Here is an 18,175-nt window from a genome sequence, read left to right as displayed (position 1 = left end):
AGCAGAGTGGCGCAGTGGAAGCGTGCTGGGCCCATAACCCAGAGGTCCGTGGATCGAAACCACGCTCTGCTAACTACAACTTTTTCTTCTTTTCCAAGTTTGCAAATAAAACCATTCCGATGTTGTCTAGGCTTCACTATTAGAACATCCCGAAAATACACTTATTTTACACATTGATATATTTGTGTTTGTGTTAGAGCGAAGCACTATGTAACATATGCAGACCTGTGCATTTTCTTCTCGTTATAAATGATCCAATCCTACATGAACAGACGGTGTTCTGATGCAATCATCATTGATAGAGACATGTTTTGTAGCAAAAGGTAGGTGAAGGGAGAGCAGAGTGGCGCAGTGGAAGCGTGCTGGGCCCATAACCCAGAGGTCCGTGGATCGAAACCACGCTCTCCTAACAACAACTTTTTCTTCTTTTTCAAGTTTGCAAATAAAACCATTCCGATGTTGTCTAGGCTTCAGTATTAGAACATCCTGAAAATACACTTATTTTACACATTGATATATTTGTGTTTGTGTTAGAGCGAAGCACTATCTAACATATGCAGACCTGTGCATTTTCTTCTCATTATAAATGATCAAATCCTAAATGAACAGACGGTGTTCTGATGCAATCATGATTGATAGAGACATGTGTTGTAGCAAAAGGTAGGTGAAGGGAGAGCAGAGTGGCGCAGTGGAAGCGTGCTGGGCCCACAACCCAGAGGTCCGTGGATCGAAACCACGCTCTGCTAACAACAACTTTTTCTTCTTTTTCAAGTTTGCAAATAAAACAATTCGCATGTTGTCTAGGCTTCACTATTAGAACATCCTGAAAATACACTTATTTTACACATTGATATATTTGTGTTTGTGTTAGAGTGAAGCACTATGTAACATGTGCAGACCTGTGCATTTTCTTCTCATTATAAATGCTGAAATCCTACATGAACAGACGGTGTTCTGATGCAATCGTCATTGATAGAGACATGTGTTGTAGCAAAAGGTAGGTGAAGGGAGAGCAGAGTGGCGCAGTGGAAGCGTGCTGGGCCCATAACCCAGAGGTCCGTGGATCGAAACCACGCTCTGCTAACTACAACTTTTTCTTCTTTTCCAAGTTTGCAAATAAAACCATTCGGATGTTGTCTAGGCTTCACTATTAGAACATCCTGAAAATACACTTATTTTACACATTGATATATTTGAGTTTGTGTTAGAGCGAAGCACTATGTAACATATGCAGACCTGTGCATTTTCTTCTCATTATAAATGATCCAATCCTACATGAACAGACGGTGTTCTGATGCAATCGTCATTGGTAGAGACATGTGTTGTAGCAAAAGGTAGGTGAAGGGAGAGCAGAGTGGCGCAGTGGAAGAGTGCTGGGCCCATAACCCAGAGGTCCGTGGATCGAAACCACTCTCTGCTAACTACAACTTTTTCTTCGTTTTCAAGTTTGCAAATAAAATCATTCGGATGTTGTCTAGGCTTCACTATTAGAACATCCCGAAAATACACTTATTTTACACATTGACATATTTGTGTTTGTGTTAGAGCCAAGCACTATCTAACATATGCAGACCTGTGCATTTTCTTCTCATTATAAATGATCAAATCCTAAATGAACAGACGGTGTTCTGATGCAATCATGATTGATAGAGACATGTTTTGTAGCAAAAGGTAGGTGAAGGGAGAGCAGAGTGGCGCGGTGCAAGCGTGCTGGGCCCATAACCCAGAGGTCCGTGGATCGAAACCACGCTCTGCTAACTACAACTTTTTCTTCTTTTCCAAGTTTGCAAATAAAATCATTCGGATGTTGTCTAGGCTTCAGTTTTAGAACATCCTGAAAATACACTTATTTTACACATTGATATATTTGTGTTTGTGTTAGAGCGAAGCACTATCTAACATATGCAGACCTGTGCATTTTCTTCTCATTATAAATGATCCAAACCTACATGAACAGACGGTGTTCTGATGCAATCATCATTGATAGAGACATGTTTTGTAGCAAAAGGTAGGTGAAGGGAGAGCAGAGTGGCGCAGTGGAAGCGTGCTGGGCCCACAACCCAGAGGTCCGTGGATCGAAACCACGCTCTGCTAACAACAACTTTTTCTTCTTTTTCAAGTTTGCAAATAAAACCATTCGCATATTGTCTAGGCTTCACTATTAGAACATCCCGAAAATACACTTATTTTACACATTGATATATTTGTGTTTGTGTTAGAGCGAAGCACTATGTAACATGTGCAGACCTGTGCATTTTCTTCTCATTATAAATGATCAAATCCTAAATGAACAGACGGTGTTCTGATGCAATCATGATTGATAGAGACATGTTTTGTAGCAAAAGGTAGGTGAAGGGAGAGCAGAGTGGCGCAGTGGAAGCGTGCTGGGCCCATAACCCAGAGGTCCGTGGATCGAAACCACGCTCTGCTAACAACAACCTTTTCTTCTTTTTCAAGTTTGCAAATAAAACCATTCCGATGTTGTCTAGGCTTCAGTATTAGAACATCCTGAAAATACACTTATTTTACACATTGATATATTTGTGTTTGTGTTAGAGCGAAGCACTATGTAACATATGCAGACCTGTGCATTTTCTTCTCATTATAAATGATCCAATCCTACACGAACAGACGGTGTTCTGATGCAATCGTCATTGATAGAGACATGTGTTGTAGCAAAAGGTAGGTGAAGGGAGAGCAGAGTGGCGCAGTGGAAGCGTGCTGGGCCCATAACCCAGAGGTCCGTGGATCGAAACCACGCTCTGCTAACAACAACTTTTTCTTCTTTTTCATGTTTGCAAATAAAACCATTCGCATGTTGTCTAGGCTTCACTATTAGAACTTCCTGAAAATACACTTATTTTACACATTGATATATTTGTGTTTGTGTTAGAGCGAAGCACTATCTAACATATGCAGACCTGTGCATTTTCTTCTCATTATAAATGATCCAATCCTACACGAACAGACGGTGTTCTGATGCAATCGTCATTGATAGAGACATGTGTTGTAGCAAAAGGTAGGTGAACGGAGAGCAGAGTGGCGCAGTGGAAGCGTGCTGGGCCCATAACCCAGAGGTCCGTGGATCGAAACCACGCTCTGCTAACTACAACTTTTTCTTCTTTTTCAAGTTTGCAAATAAAACCATTCGGATGTTGTCTAGGCTTCACTATTAGAACATCCTGAAAATACACTTATTTTACACATTGATATATTTGTGTTTGTGTTAGAGCGAAGCACTATGTAACATGTGCAGACCTGTGCATTTTCTTCTCATTATAAATGATCAAATCCGAAATGAACAGACGGTGTTCTGATGCAATCGTCATTGATAGAGACATGTGTTGTAGCAAAAGGTAGGTGAAGGGAGAGCAGAGTGGCGCAGTGGAAGCGTGCTGGGCCCATAACCCAGAGGTCCGTGGATCGAAACCACGCTCTGCTAACTACAACTTTTTCTTCTTTTTCAAGTTTGCAAATAAAACCATTCCGATGTTGTCTAGGCTTCACTATTAGAACATCCTGAAAATACACTTATTTTACACATTGATATATTTGTGTTTGTGTTAGAGCCAAGCACTATCTAACATATGCAGACCTGTGCATTTTCTTCTCATTATCAATGATCCAATCCTACATGAACAGACGGTGTTCTGATGCAATCATCATTGATAGAGACATGTGTTGTAGCAAAAGGTAGGTGAAGGGAGAGCAGAGTGGCGCAGTGGAAGCGTGCTGGGCCCATAACCCAGAGGTCCGTGGATCGAAACCACGCTCTGCTAACAACAACTTTTTCTTCTTTTTCAAGTTTGCAAATAAAACCATTCCGATGTTGTCTAGGCTTCAGTATTAGAACATCCTGAAAATACACTTATTTTACACATTGATATATTTGTGTTTGTGTTAGAGCGAAGCACTATCTAACATATGCAGACCTGTGCATTTTCTTCTCATTATAAATGATCAAATCCTACATGAACAGACGGTGTTCTGATGCAATCATGATTGATAGAGACATGTTTTGTAGCAAAAGGTAGGTGAAGGGAGAGCAGAGTGGCGCAGTGGAAGCGTGCTGGGCCCACAACCCAGAGGTCCGTGGATGGAAACCACGCTCTGCTAACTACAACTTTTTCTTCTTTTTCAAGTTTGCAAATAAAACCATTCCGATGTTGTCTAGGCTTCACTGTTAGAACATCCTGAAAATACACTTATTTTACACATTGATATATTTGTGTTTGTGTTAGAGCCAAGCACTATCTAACATATGCAGACCTGTGCATTTTCTTCTCATTATAAATGATCAAATCCTACATGAACAGACGGTGTTCTGATGCAATCGTCATTGATAGAGACATGTTTTGTAGCAAAAGGTAGGTGAAGGGAGAGCAGAGTGGCGCAGTGGAAGCGTGCTGGGCCCATAACCCAGAGGTCCGTGGATCGAAACCACTCTCTGCTAACTACAACTTTTTCTTCTTTTTCAAGTTTGCAAATAAAACCATTCCGATGTTGTCTAGGCTTCACTGTCAGAACATCCTGAAAATACACTTATTTTACACATTGATATATTTGTGTTTGTGTTAGAGCGAAGCACTATGTAACATATGCAGACCTGTGCATTTTCTTCTCATTATAAATGATCAAATCCTAAATGAACAGACGGTGTTCTGATGCAATCATCATTGATAGAGACATGTGTTGTAGCAAAAGGTAGGTGAAGGGAGAGCAGAGTGGCGCAGTGGAAGCGTGCTGGGCCCACAACCCAGAGGTCCGTGGATCGAAACCACGCTCTGCTAACAACAACTTTTTCTTCTTTTTCAAGTTTGCAAATAAAACCATTCCGATGTTGTCTAGGCTTCACTATTAGAACATCCTGAAAATACACTTATTTTACACATTGATATATTTGTGTTTGTGTTAGAGCCAAGCACTATGTACCATATGCAGACCTGTGCATTTTCTTCTCATTATAAATGATCCAGTCCTACACGAACAGACGGTGTTCTGATGCAATCGTCATTGATAGAGACATGTGTTGTAGCAAAAGGTAGGTGAAGGGAGAGCAGAGTGGCGCAGTGGAAGCGTGCTGGGCCCATAACCCAGAGGTCCGTGGATCGAAACCACGCTCTGCTAACTACAACTTTTTCTTCTTTTCCAAGTTTGCAAATAAAACCATTCCGATGTTGTCTAGGCTTCACTATTAGAACATCCCGAAAATACACTTATTTTACACATTGATATATTTGTGTTTGTGTTAGACCCAAGCACTATCTAACATATGCAGACCTGTGCATTTTCTTCTCATTATAAATGATCCAATCCTAAATGAACAGACGGTGTTCTGATGCAATCATGATTGATAGAGACATGTTTTGTAGCAAAAGGTAGGTGAAGGGAGAGCAGAGTGGCGCAGTGGAAGCGTGCTGGGCCCATAACCCAGAGGTCCGTGGATCGAAACCACGCTCTGCTAACAACAACTTTTTCTTCTTATTCAAGTTTGCAAATAAAACCATTCCGTTGTTGTCTAGGCTTCAGTATTAGAACATCCTGAAAATACACTTATTTTACACATTGATATATTTGTGTTTGTGTTAGAGCGAAGCACTATCTAACATATGCAGACCTGTGCATTTTCTTCTCATTATAAATGATCCAATCCTAAATGAACAGACGGTGTTCTGATGCAATCATGATTGATAGAGACATGTGTTTTAGCAAAAGGTAGGTGAAGGGAGAGCAGAGTGGCGCAGTGGAAGCGTGCTGGGCCCATAACCCAGAGGTCCGTGGATGGAAACCACGCTCTGCTAACTACAACTTTTTCTTCTTTTTCAAGTTTGCAAATAAAACCATTCGGATGTTGTCTAGTCTTCACTATTAGAACATCCTGAAAATACACTTATTTTACACATTGATATATTTGTGTTTGTGTTAGAGCGAAGCACTATGTACCATATGCAGACCTGTGCATTTTCTTCTCATTATAAATGATCAAATCCTAAATGAACAGACGGTGTTCTGATGCAATCATCATTGATAGAGACATGTTTTGTAGCAAAAGGTAGGTGAAGGGAGAGCAGAGTGGCGCAGTGGAAGCATGCTGGGCCCATAACCCAGAGGTCCGTGGATCGAAACCACGCTCTGCTAACAACAACTTTTTCTTCTTTTTCATGTTTGCAAATAAAACCATTCGCATGTTGTCTAGGCTTTACTATTAGAACATCCTGAAAATACACTTATTTTACACATTGATATATTTGTGTTTGTGTTAGAGCCAAGCACTATGTACCATATGCAGACCTGTGCATTTTCTTCTCATTATAAATGATGAAATCCTACATGAACAGACGGTGTTCTGATGCAATCGTCATTGATAGAGACATGTGTTGTAGCAAAAGGTAGGTGAAGGGAGAGCAGAGTGGCGCAGTGGAAGCGTGCTGGGCCCATAACCCAGAGGTCCGTGGATCGAAACCACACTCTGCTAACTACAACTTTTTCTTCTTTTCCAAGTTTGCAAATAAAACCATTCGGATGTTATCTAGGCTTCAGTATTACAACATCCTAAAAATACACTTATTTTACACATTGATATATTTGTGTTTGTGTTAGAGCGAAGCACTATCTAACATATGCAGACCTGTGCATTTTCTTCTCATTATAAATGATCCAATCCTACACGAACAGACGGTGTTCTGATGCAATCGTAATTGATAGAGACATGTGTTGTAGCAAAAGGTAGGTGAAGGGAGAGCAGAGTGGCGCAGTGGAAGCGTGCTGGGCCCATAACCCAGAGGTCCGTGGATCGAAACCACGCTCTGCTAACTACAACTTTTTCTTCTTTTCCAAGTTTGCAAATAAAACCATTCCGATGTTTTCTAGGCTTCACTATTAGAACATCCTGAAAATACACTTATTTTACACATTGATATATTTGTGTTTGTGTTAGACCCAAGCACTATCTAACATATGCAGACCTGTGCATTTTCTTCTCATTATAAATGATCCAATCCTAAATGAACAGACGGTGTTCTGATGCAATCATGATTGATAGAGACATGTTTTGTAGCAAAAGGTAGGTGAAGGGAGAGCAGAGTGGCGCAGTGGAAGCGTGCTGGGCCCATAACCCAGAGGTCCGTGGATCGAAACCACGCTCTGCTAACAACAACTTTTTCTTCTTATTCAAGTTTGCAAATAAAACCATTCCGTTGTTGTCTAGGCTTCACTATTAGAACATCCTGAAAATACACTTATTTTACACATTGATATATTTGTGTTTGTGTTAGAGCGAAGCACTATCTAACATATGCAGACCTGTGCATTTTCTTCTCATTATAAATGATCCAATCCTAAATGAACAGACGGTGTTCTGATGCAATCATGATTGATAGAGACATGTGTTGTAGCAAAAGGTAGGTGAAGGGAGAGCAGAGTGGCGCAGTGGAAGCGTGCTGGGCCCATAACCCAGAGGTCCGTGGATGGAAACCACGCTCTGCTAACTACAACTTTTTCTTCTTTTTCAAGTTTGCAAATAAAACCATTCGGATGTTGTCTAGTCTTCACTATTAGAACATCCTGAAAATACACTTATTTTACACATTGATATATTTGTGTTTGTGTTAGAGCGAAGCACTATGTAACATATGCAGACCTGTGCATTTTCTTCTCATTATAAATGATCAAATCCTAAATGAACAGACGGTGTTCTGATGCAATCATCATTGATAGAGACATGTTTTGTAGCAAAAGGTAGGTGAAGGGAGAGCAGAGTGGCGCAGTGGAAGCGTGCTGGGCCCATAACCCAGAGGTCCGTGGATCGAAACCACGCTCTGCTAACAACAACTTTTTCTTCTTTTTCATGTTTGCAAATAAAACCATTCGCATGTTGTCTAGGCTTTACTATTAGAACATCCTGAAAATACACTTATTTTACACATTGATATATTTGTGTTTGTGTTAGAGCCAAGCACTATGTACCATATGCAGACCTGTGCATTTTCTTCTCATTATAAATGATGAAATCCTACATGAACAGACGGTGTTCTGATGCAATCGTCATTGATAGAGACATGTGTTGTAGCAAAAGGTAGGTGAAGGGAGAGCAGAGTGGCGCAGTGGAAGCGTGCTGGGCCCATAACCCAGAGGTCCGTGGATCGAAACCACACTCTGCTAACTACAACTTTTTCTTCTTTTCCAAGTTTGCAAATAAAACCATTCGGATGTTATCTAGGCTTCATTATTACAACATCCTGAAAATACACTTATTTTACACATTGACATATTTGTGTTTGTGTTAGAGCGAAGCACTATCTAACATATGCAGACCTGTGCATTTTCTTCTCATTATAAATGATCCAATCCTACATGAACAGACGGTGTTCTGATGGAATCGTCATTGATAGAGACATGTGTTGTAGCAAAAGGTAGGTGAAGGGAGAGCAGAGTGGCGCAGTGGAAGCGTGCTGGGCCCATAACCCAGAGGTCCGTGGATCGAAACCACGCTCTGCTAACTACAACTTTTTCTTCTTTTCCAAGTTTGCAAATAAAACCATTCCGATGTTTTCTAGGCTTCACTATTAGAACATCCTGAAAATACACTTATTTTACACATTGATATATTTGTGTTTGTGTTAGACCCAAGCACTATCTAACATATGCAGACCTGTGCATTTTCTTCTCATTATAAATGATCCAATCCTACACGAACAGACGGTGTTCTGATGCAATCGTCATTGATAGAGACATGTGTTGTAGCAAAAGGTAGGTGAAGGGAGAGCAGAGTGGCGCAGTGGAAGCGTGCTGGGCCCATAACCCAGAGGTCCGTGGATCGAAACCACGCTCTGCTAACTACAACTTTTTCTTCTTTTCCAAGTTTGCAAATAAAACCATTCCGATGTTGTCTAGGCTTCACTATTAGAACATCCCGAAAATACACTTATTTTACACATTGATATATTTGTGTTTGTGTTGGAGCCAAGCACTATGTAACATATGCAGACCTGTGCATTTTCTTCTCATTATAAATGATCCAATCCTAAATGAACAGACGGTGTTCTGATGCAATCATGATTGATAGAGACATGTGTTGTAGCAAAAGGTAGGTGAAGGGAGAGCAGAGTGGCGCAGTGGAAGCGTGCTGGGCCCATAACCCAGAGGTCCGTGGATGGAAACCACGCTCTGCTAACTACAACTTTTTCTTCTTTTTCAAGTTTGCAAATAAAACCATTCGGATGTTGTCTAGGCTTCACTATTAGAGCATCCTGAAAATACACTTATTTTACACATTGATATATTTGTGTTTGTGTTAGAGCGAAGCACTATCTAACATATGCAGACCTGTGCATTTTCTTCTCATTATAAATGATCCAATCCTACATGAACAGACGGTGTTCTGATGCAATCATCCTTGATAGAGACATGTTTTGTAGCAAAAGGTAGGTGAAGGGAGAGCAGAGTGGCGCAGTGGAAGCGTGCTGGGCCCACAACCCAGAGGTCCGTGGATCGAAACCACGCTCTGCTAACAAGAACTTTTTCTTCTTTTTCAAGTTTGCAAATAAAACCATTCGCATGTTGTCTAGGCTTCACTATTAGAACATCCTGAAAATACACTTATTTTACACATTGATATATTTGTGTTTGTGTTAGAGCCAAGCACTATGTACCATATGCAGACCTGTGCATTTTCTTCTCATTATAAATGATCCAATCCTACACGAACAGACGGTGTTCTGATGCAATCGTCATTGATAGAGACATGTGTTGTAGCAAAAGGTAGGTGAAGGGAGAGCAGAGTGGCGCAGTGGAAGCGTGCTGGGCCCATAACCCAGAGGTCCGTGGATCGAAACGACTCTCTGCTAACTACAACTTTTTCTTCTTTTTCAAGTTTGCAAATAAAATCATTCGGATGTTGTCTAGGCTTCACTATTAGAACATCCCGAAAATACACTTATTTTACACATTGATATATTTGTGTTTGTGTTAGAGCGAAGCACTATCTAACATTTGCAGACCTGTGCATTTTCTTCTCATTATAAATGATCAAATCCTAAATGAACAGACGGTGTTCTGATGCAATCATGATTGATAGAGACATGTTTTGTAGCAAAAGGTAGGTGAAGGGAGAGCAGAGTGGCGCGGTGCAAGCGTGCTGGGCCCATAACCCAGAGGTCCGTGGATCGAAACCACGCTCTGCTAATAACAACTTTTTCTTCTTTTTGAAGTTTGCAAATAAAACCATTCCGATCTTGTCTAGGCTTCAGTATTAGAACATTGTGAAATTACACTTATTTTACACATTGATATATTTGTGTTTGTGTTAGAGCGAAGCACTATCTAACATATGCAGACCTGTGCATTTTCTTCTCGTTATAAATGATCCAATCCTACATGAACAGACGGTGTTCTGATGCAATCATCATTGATAGAGACATGTTTTGTAGCAATAGGTAGGTGAAGGGAGAGCAGAGTGGCGCAGTGGAAGCGTGCTGGGCCCACAACCCAGAGGTCCGTGGATCGAAACCACGCTCTGCTAACAACAACTTTCTCTTCTTTTTCAAGTTTGCAAATAAAACCATTCGCATGTTGTCTAGGCTTCACTATTAGAACATCCCGAAAATACACTTATTTTACACATTGATATATTTGTGTTTGTGTTAGAGCGAAGCACTATGTAACATATGCAGACCTGTGCATTTTCTTCTCATTATGAATGATCAAATACTAAATGAACAGATGGTGTTCTGATGCAATCATGATTGATAGAGACATGTTTTGTAGCAAAAGGTAGGTGAAGGGAGAGCAGAGTGGCGCAGTGGAAGCGTGCTGGGCCCATAACCCAGAGGTCCGTGGATCGAAACCACGCTCTGCTAACAACAACCTTTTCTTCTTTTTCAAGTTTGCAAATAAAACCATTCCGATGTTGTCTAGGTTTCACTGTTAGAACATCCTGAAAATACACTTATTTTACACATTGATATATTTGTGTTTGTGTTAGAGCGAAGCACTATCTAACATATGCAGACCTGTGCATTTTCTTCTCATTATAAATGATCAAATCCTAAATGAACAGACGGTGTTCTGATGCAATCATCATTGATAGAGACATGTGTTGTAGCAAAAGGTAGGTGAAGGGAGAGCAGAGTGGCGCAGTGGAAGCGTGCTGGGCCCATAACCCAGAGGTCCGTGGATCGAAACCACGCTCTGCTAACAACAACTTTTTCTTCTTTTTCAAGTTTGCAAATAAAACCATTCGCATGTTGTCTAGGCTTCACTATTAGAACATCCTGAAAATACACTTATTTTACACATTGATATATTTGTGTTTGTGTTAGAGCGAAGCACTATCTAACATATGCAGACCTGTGCATTTTCTTCTCATTATAAATGATCCAATCCTACATGAAGAGACGGTGTTCTGATGCAATCGTCATTGATAGAGACATGTGTTGTAGCAAAAGGTAGGTGAAGGGAGAGCAGAGTGGCGCAGTGGAAGCGTGCTGGGCCCATAACCCAGAGGTCCGTGGATCGAAACCACGCTCTGCTAAATGCAACTTTTTCTTCGTTTTCAAGTTTGCAAATAAAACCATTCCGATGTTGTCTAGGCTTCACTGTTAGAACATCCTGAAAATACACTTATTTTACACATTGATATATTTGAGTTTGTCTTAGAGCGAAGCACTATGTAACATATGCAGACCTGTGCATTTTCTTCTCATTATAAATGATCAAATACTAAATGAACAGAGGGTGTTCTGATGCAATCGTCATTGATAGAGACATGTGTTGTAGCAAAAGGTAGGTGTAGGGAGAGCAGAGTGGCGCAGTGGAAGCGTGCTGGGCCCATAACCCAGAGGCCCGTGGATCGAAACCACTCTCTGCTAACTACAACTTTTTCTTCTTTTCCAAGTTTGCAAATAAAACCATTCGGATGTTGTCTAGGCTTCACTATTAGAACATCCTGAAAATACACTTATTTTACACATTGATATATTTGTGTTTGTGTTAGAGCGAAGCACTATCTAACATATGCAGACCTGTGCATTTTCTTCTCATTATAAATGATCCAATCCTACACGAAGAGACGGTGTTCTGATGCAATCGTCATTGATAGAGACATGTGTTGTAGCAAAAGGTAGGTGAAGGGAGAGCAGAGTGGCGCAGTGGAAGCGTGCTGGGCCCACAACCCAGAGGTCCGTGGATCGAAACCACGCTCTGCTAACTACAACTTTTTCTTCTTTTCCAAGTTTGCAAATAAAATCATTCGGATGTTGTCTAGGCTTCAGTTTTAGAACATCCTGAAAATACACTTATTTTACACATTGATATATTTGTGTTTGTGTTAGAGCGAAGCACTATCTAACATATGCAGACCTGTGCATTTTCTTCTCATTATAAATTATCCAAACCTACATGAACAGACGGTGTTCTGATGCAATCATCATTGATAGAGACATGTTTTGTAGCAAAAGGTAGGTGAAGGGAGAGCAGAGTGGCGCAGTATAAGCGTGCTGGGCCCACAACCCAGAGGTCCGTGGATCGAAACCACGCTCTGCTAACAACAACTTTCTCTTCTTTTTCAAGTTTGCAAATAAAACCATTCGCATATTGTCTAGGCTTCACTATTAGAACATCCCGAAAATACACTTATTTTACACATTGATATATTTGTGTTTGTGTTAGAGCGAAGCACTATCTAACATATGCAGACCTGTGCATTTTCTTCTCATTATAAATGATCAAATCCTACACGAACAGACGGTGTTCTGATGCAATCGTCATTGATAGAGACATGTGTTGTAGCAAAAGGTAGGTGAAGGGAGAGCAGAGTGGCGCAGTGGAAGCGTGCTGGGCCCATAACCCAGAGGTCCGTGGATCGAAACCACGCTCTGCTAACAAGAACTTTTTCTTCTTTTTCAAGTTTGCAAATAAAACCATTCCGATGTTGTCTAGGCTTCAGTATTAGAACATCCTGAAAATACACTTATTTTACACATTGATATATTTGTGTTTGTGTTAGAGCGAAGCACTATGTAACATATGCAGACCTGTGCATTTTCTTCTCATTATAAATGATCCAATCCTACACGAACAGACGGTGTTCTGATGCAATCGTCATTGATAGAGACATGTGTTGTAGCAAAAGGTAGGTGAAGGGAGAGCAGAGTGGCGCAGTGGAAGCGTGCTGGGCCCATAACCCAGAGGTCCGTGGATCGAAACCACGCTCTGCTAACAACAACTTTTTCTTCTTTTTCAAGTTTGCAAATAAAACCATTCGCATGTTGTCTAGGCTTCACTATTAGAACATCCTGAAAATACACTTATTTTACACATTGATATATTTGTGTTTGTGTTAGAGTGAAGCACTATCTAACATATGCAGACCTGTGCATTTTCTTCTCATTATAAATGATCCAATCCTACACGAACAGACGGTGTTCTGATGCAATCGTCATTGATAGAGACATGTGTTGTAGCAAAAGGTAGGTGAAGGGAGAGCAGAGTGGCGCAGTGAAAGCGTGCTGGGCCCACAACCCAGAGGTCCGTGGATCGAAACCACGCTCTGCTAACTACAACTTTTTCTTCTTTTTCAAGTTTGCAAATAAAACCATTCCGATGTTGTCTAGGCTTCACTATTAGAACATCCCGAAAATACACTTATTTTACACATTGATATATTTGTGTTTGTGTTAGAGCGAAGCACTATGTAACATATGCAGACCTGTGCATTTTCTTCTCATTATAAATGATCCAATCCTACATGAACAGACGGTGTTCTGATGCAATCGTCATTGATAGAGACATGTTTTGTAGCAAAAGGTAGGTGAAGGGAGAGCAGAGTGGCGCAGTGGAAGCGTGCTGGGCCCATAACCCAGAGGTCCGTGGATCGAAACCACGCTCTGCTAACAACAACTTTTTCTTCTTTTTCAAGTTTGCAAATAAAACCATTCCGATGTTGTCTAGGCTTCACTGTTAGAACATCCTGAAAATACACTTATTTTACACATTGATATATTTGTGTTTGTGTTAGAGCGAAGCACTATGTAACATATGCAGACCTGTGCATTTTCTTCTCATTATAAATGATCAAATCCTAAATGAACAGACGGTGTTCTGATGCAATCATGATTGATAGAGACATGTGTTGTAGCAAAAGGTAGGTGAAGGGAGAGCAGAGTGGCGCAGTGGAAGCGTGCTGGGCCCATAACCCAGAGGTCCGTGGATCGAAACCACGCTCTGCTAAAAACAACTTTTTCTTCTTTTTCAAGTTTGCAAATAAAAGCATTCGCATGTTGTCTAGGCTTCACTATTAGAACATCCTGAAAATACACTTATTTTACACATTGATATATTTGTGTTTGTGTTAGAGCGAAGCACTATCTAACATATGCAGACCTGTGCATTTTCTTCTCATTATAAATGATCCAATCCTACATGAACAGACGGTGTTCTGATGCAATCGTCACTGATAGAGACATGTGTTGTAGCAAAAGGTAGGTGAAGGGAGAGCAGAGTGGCGCAGTGGAAGCGTGCTGGGCCCATAACCCAGAGGTCCGTGGATCGAAACCACGCTCTGCTAAACGCAACTTTTTCTTCGTTTTCAAGTTTGCAAATAAAACCATTCCGATGTTGTCTAGGCTTCACTGTTAGAACATCCTGAAAATACACTTATTTTACACATTGATATATTTGAGTTTGTCTTAGAGCGAAGCACTATGTAACATATGCAGACCTGTGCATTTTCTTCTCATTATAAATGATCAAATACTAAATGAACAGAGGGTGTTCTGATGCAATCGTCATTGATAGAGACATGTGTTGTAGCAAAAGGTAGGTGAAGGGAGAGCAGAGTGGCGCAGTGGAAGCGTGCTGGGCCCATAACCCAGAGGTCCGTGGATCGAAACCACTCTCTGCTAACTACAACTTTTTCTTCTTTTCCAAGTTTGCAAATAAAACCATTCGGATGTTGTCTAGGGTTCACTATTAGAACATCCTGAAAATACACTTATTTTACACATTGATATATTTGTGTTTGTGTTAGAGCGAAGCACTATCTAACATATGCAGACCTGTGCATTTTCTTCTCATTATAAATGATCCAATCCTACACGAAGAGACGGTGTTCTGATGCAATCGTCATTGATAGAGACATGTGTTGTAGCAAAAGGTAGGTGAAGGGAGAGCAGAGTGGCGCAGTGGAAGCGTGCTGGGCCCACAACCCAGAGGTCCGTGGATCGAAACCACGCTCTGCTAACTACAACTTTTTCTTCTTTTCCAAGTTTGCAAATAAAATCATTCGGATGTTGTCTAGGCTTCACTGTTAGAACATCCTGAAAATACACTTATTTTACACATTGATATATTTGTGTTTGTGTTAGAGCGAAGCACTATGTAACATATGCAGACCTGTGCATTTTCTTCTCATTATAAATGATCCAAACCTACATGAACAGACGGTGTTCTGATGCAATCGTCATTGATAGAGACATGTTTTGTAGCAAAAGGTAGGTGAAGGGAGAGCAGAGTGGCGCAGTGGAAGCGTGCTGGGCCCACAACCCAGAGGTCCGTGGATCGAAACCACGCTCTGCTAAATGCAACTTTTTCTTCGTTTTCAAGTTTGCAAATAAAACCATTCCGATGTTGTCTAGGCTTCACTGTTAGAACATCCTGAAAATACACTTATTTTACACATTGATATATTTGAGTTTGTCTTAGAGCGAAGCACTATCTAACATATGCAGACCTGTGCATTTTCTTCTCATTATAAATGATCAAATCCTACATGAACAGACGGTGTTCTGATGCAATCGTCATTGATAGAGACATGTGTTGTAGCAAAAGGTAGGTGAAGGGAGAGCAGAGTGGCGCAGTGGAAGCGTGCTGGGCCCACAACCCAGAGGTCCGTGGATCGAAACCACGCTCTGCTAACAACAACTTTTTCTTCTTTTTCAAGTTTGCAAATAAAACCATTCGCATGTTGTCTAGGCTTCACTATTAGAACATCCTGAAAATACACTTATTTTACACATTGATATATTTGTGTTTGTGTTAGAGCGAAGCACTATGTACCATATGCAGACCTGTGCATTTTCTTCTCATTATAAATGATCCAATCCTACACGAACAGACGGTGTTCTGATGCAATCGTCATTGATAGAGACATGTGTTGTAGCAAAAGGTAGGTGAAGGGAGAGCAGAGTGGCGCAGTGGAAGCATGCTGGGCCCATAACCCAGAGGTCCGTGGATCGAAACCACTCTCTGCTAACTACAACTTTTTCTTCTTTTTCAAGTTTGCAAATAAAACCATTCCGATGTTGTCAAGGCTTCACTATTAGAACATCCTGAAAATACACTTATTTTACACATTGATATATTTGTGTTTGTGTTAGAGCCAAGCACTATGTAACATATGCAGACCTGTGCATTTTCTTCTCATTATAAATGATCAAATCCTACATGAACAGACGGTGTTCTGATGCAATCATCATTGATAGAGACATGTGTTGTAGCAAAAGGTAGGTGAAGGGAGAGCAGAGTGGCGCAGTGGAAGCGTGCTGGGCCCATAACCCAGAGGTCCGTGGATCGAAACCACGCTCTGCTAAAAACAACTTTTTCTTCTTTTTCAAGTTTGCAAATAAAACCATTCGCATGTTGTTTAGGCTTCACTATTAGAACATCCTGAAAATACACTTATTTTACACATTGATATATTTGTGTTTGTGTTAGAGCCAAGCACTATGTACCATATGCAGACCTGTGCATTTTCTTCTCATTATAAATGATCCAATCCTACATGAAGAGACGGTGTTCTGATGCAATCGTCATTGATAGAGACATGTGTTGTAGCAAAAGGTAGGTGAAGGGAGAGCAGAGTGGCGCAGTGGAAGCGTGCTGGGCCCACAACCCAGAGGTCCGTGGATCGAAACCACGCTCTGCTAACAACAACTTTTTCTTCTTTTTCAAGTTTGCAAATAAAACCATTCGGATGTTGTCTAGGCTTCAGTTTTAGAACATCCTGAAAATACACTTATTTTACACATTGATATATTTGTGTTTGTGTTAGAGCGAAGCACTATGTACCATATGCAGACCTGTGCATTTTCTTCTCATTATAAATGATCCAATCCTACATGAACAGACGGTGTTCTGATGCAATCATCATTGATAGAGACATGTGTTGTAGCAAAAGGTAGATGAAGGGAGAGCAGAGTGGCGCAGTGGAAGCGTGCTGGGCCCACAACCCAGAGGTCCGTGGATCGAAACCACGCTCTGCTAAATGCAACTTTTTCTTCTTTTTCAAGTTTGCAAATAAAACCATTCCGATGTTGTCTAGGCTTCACTATTAGAACATCCTGAAAATACACTTATTTTACACATTGATATATTTGTGTTTGTGTTAGAGCGAAGCACTATCTAACATATGCAGACCTGTGCATTTTCTTCTCATTATAAATGATCCAATCCTACACGAACAGACGGTGTTCTGATGCAATCGTCATTGATAGAGACATGTGTTGTAGCAAAAGGTAGGTGAAGGGAGAGCAGAGTGGCGCAGTGGAAGCGTGCTGGGCCCATAACCCAGAGGTCCGTGGATCGAAACCACGCTCTGCTAACTACAACTTTTTCTTATTTTTCAAGTTTGCAAATAAAACCAGTCCGATGTTGTCAAGGCTTCACTATTAGAACATCCCGAAAATACACTTATTTTACACATTGATATATTTGTGTTTGTGTTAGAGCCAAGCAGTATGTAACATATGCAGACCTGTGCATTTTCTTCTCATTATAAATGATCCAATCCTACATGAACAGACGGTGTTCTGATGCAATCGTCATTGATAGAGACATGTTTTGTAGCAAAAGGTAGGTGAAGGGAGAGCAGAGTGGCGCAGTGGAAGCATGCTGGGCCCATAACCCAGAGGTCCGTGGATCGAAACCACGCTCTGCTAACAACAACTTTTTCTTCTTTTTCAAGTTTGCAAATAAAACCATTCCGATGTTGTCTAGGTTTCACTGTTAGAACATCCTGAAAATACACTTATTTTACACATTGATATATTTGTGTTTGTGTTAGAGCGAAGCACTATGTAACATATGCAGACCTGTGCATTTTCTTCTCATTATAAATGATCAAATCCTACATGAACAGACGGTGTTCTGATGCAATCATGATTGATAGAGACATGTGTTG

The 18,175-nt window shown here is 40.7% G+C and overlaps 12 non-coding genes across 12 annotated transcripts; all 12 read left to right on the top strand.

Moving 5' to 3' along the window:
* The first annotated feature begins 674 nt into the window (after positions 1-674).
* Positions 675-746, top strand: Trnav-cac (transfer RNA valine (anticodon CAC)). The gene has a single exon. It is a non-coding gene; the product is annotated as a tRNA-Val (tRNA).
* A 1,276-nt stretch (positions 747-2,022) lies between these two features.
* Positions 2,023-2,094, top strand: Trnav-cac (transfer RNA valine (anticodon CAC)). The gene has a single exon. It is a non-coding gene; the product is annotated as a tRNA-Val (tRNA).
* A 2,624-nt stretch (positions 2,095-4,718) lies between these two features.
* Positions 4,719-4,790, top strand: Trnav-cac (transfer RNA valine (anticodon CAC)). Its single transcript has one exon. It is a non-coding gene; the product is annotated as a tRNA-Val (tRNA).
* Positions 4,791-9,436: 4,646 nt separating this feature from the next.
* On the top strand, positions 9,437-9,508 carry Trnav-cac (transfer RNA valine (anticodon CAC)). The gene has a single exon. It is a non-coding gene; the product is annotated as a tRNA-Val (tRNA).
* A 939-nt stretch (positions 9,509-10,447) lies between these two features.
* Trnav-cac (transfer RNA valine (anticodon CAC)) lies at positions 10,448-10,519 on the top strand. The gene has a single exon. It is a non-coding gene; the product is annotated as a tRNA-Val (tRNA).
* Positions 10,520-12,132: 1,613 nt separating this feature from the next.
* Trnav-cac (transfer RNA valine (anticodon CAC)) lies at positions 12,133-12,204 on the top strand. The gene has a single exon. It is a non-coding gene; the product is annotated as a tRNA-Val (tRNA).
* Positions 12,205-13,480: 1,276 nt separating this feature from the next.
* Positions 13,481-13,552, top strand: Trnav-cac (transfer RNA valine (anticodon CAC)). The gene has a single exon. It is a non-coding gene; the product is annotated as a tRNA-Val (tRNA).
* Positions 13,553-15,165: 1,613 nt separating this feature from the next.
* Trnav-cac (transfer RNA valine (anticodon CAC)) lies at positions 15,166-15,237 on the top strand. The gene has a single exon. It is a non-coding gene; the product is annotated as a tRNA-Val (tRNA).
* A 265-nt stretch (positions 15,238-15,502) lies between these two features.
* On the top strand, positions 15,503-15,574 carry Trnav-cac (transfer RNA valine (anticodon CAC)). The gene has a single exon. It is a non-coding gene; the product is annotated as a tRNA-Val (tRNA).
* Positions 15,575-15,839: 265 nt separating this feature from the next.
* On the top strand, positions 15,840-15,911 carry Trnav-cac (transfer RNA valine (anticodon CAC)). Its single transcript has one exon. It is a non-coding gene; the product is annotated as a tRNA-Val (tRNA).
* A 939-nt stretch (positions 15,912-16,850) lies between these two features.
* Positions 16,851-16,922, top strand: Trnav-cac (transfer RNA valine (anticodon CAC)). Its single transcript has one exon. It is a non-coding gene; the product is annotated as a tRNA-Val (tRNA).
* Positions 16,923-17,187: 265 nt separating this feature from the next.
* On the top strand, positions 17,188-17,259 carry Trnav-cac (transfer RNA valine (anticodon CAC)). The gene has a single exon. It is a non-coding gene; the product is annotated as a tRNA-Val (tRNA).
* Positions 17,260-18,175: the final 916 nt, after the last annotated feature.

This window comes from Haliotis asinina, chromosome 2 (genome assembly GCF_037392515.1).
Source record: "Haliotis asinina isolate JCU_RB_2024 chromosome 2, JCU_Hal_asi_v2, whole genome shotgun sequence".
NCBI lineage: Eukaryota > Metazoa > Mollusca > Gastropoda > Lepetellida > Haliotidae > Haliotis > Haliotis asinina.
Note: the sequence above shows the minus strand (reverse complement) of the source record. Positions and strands in the feature narration are given on the sequence as shown.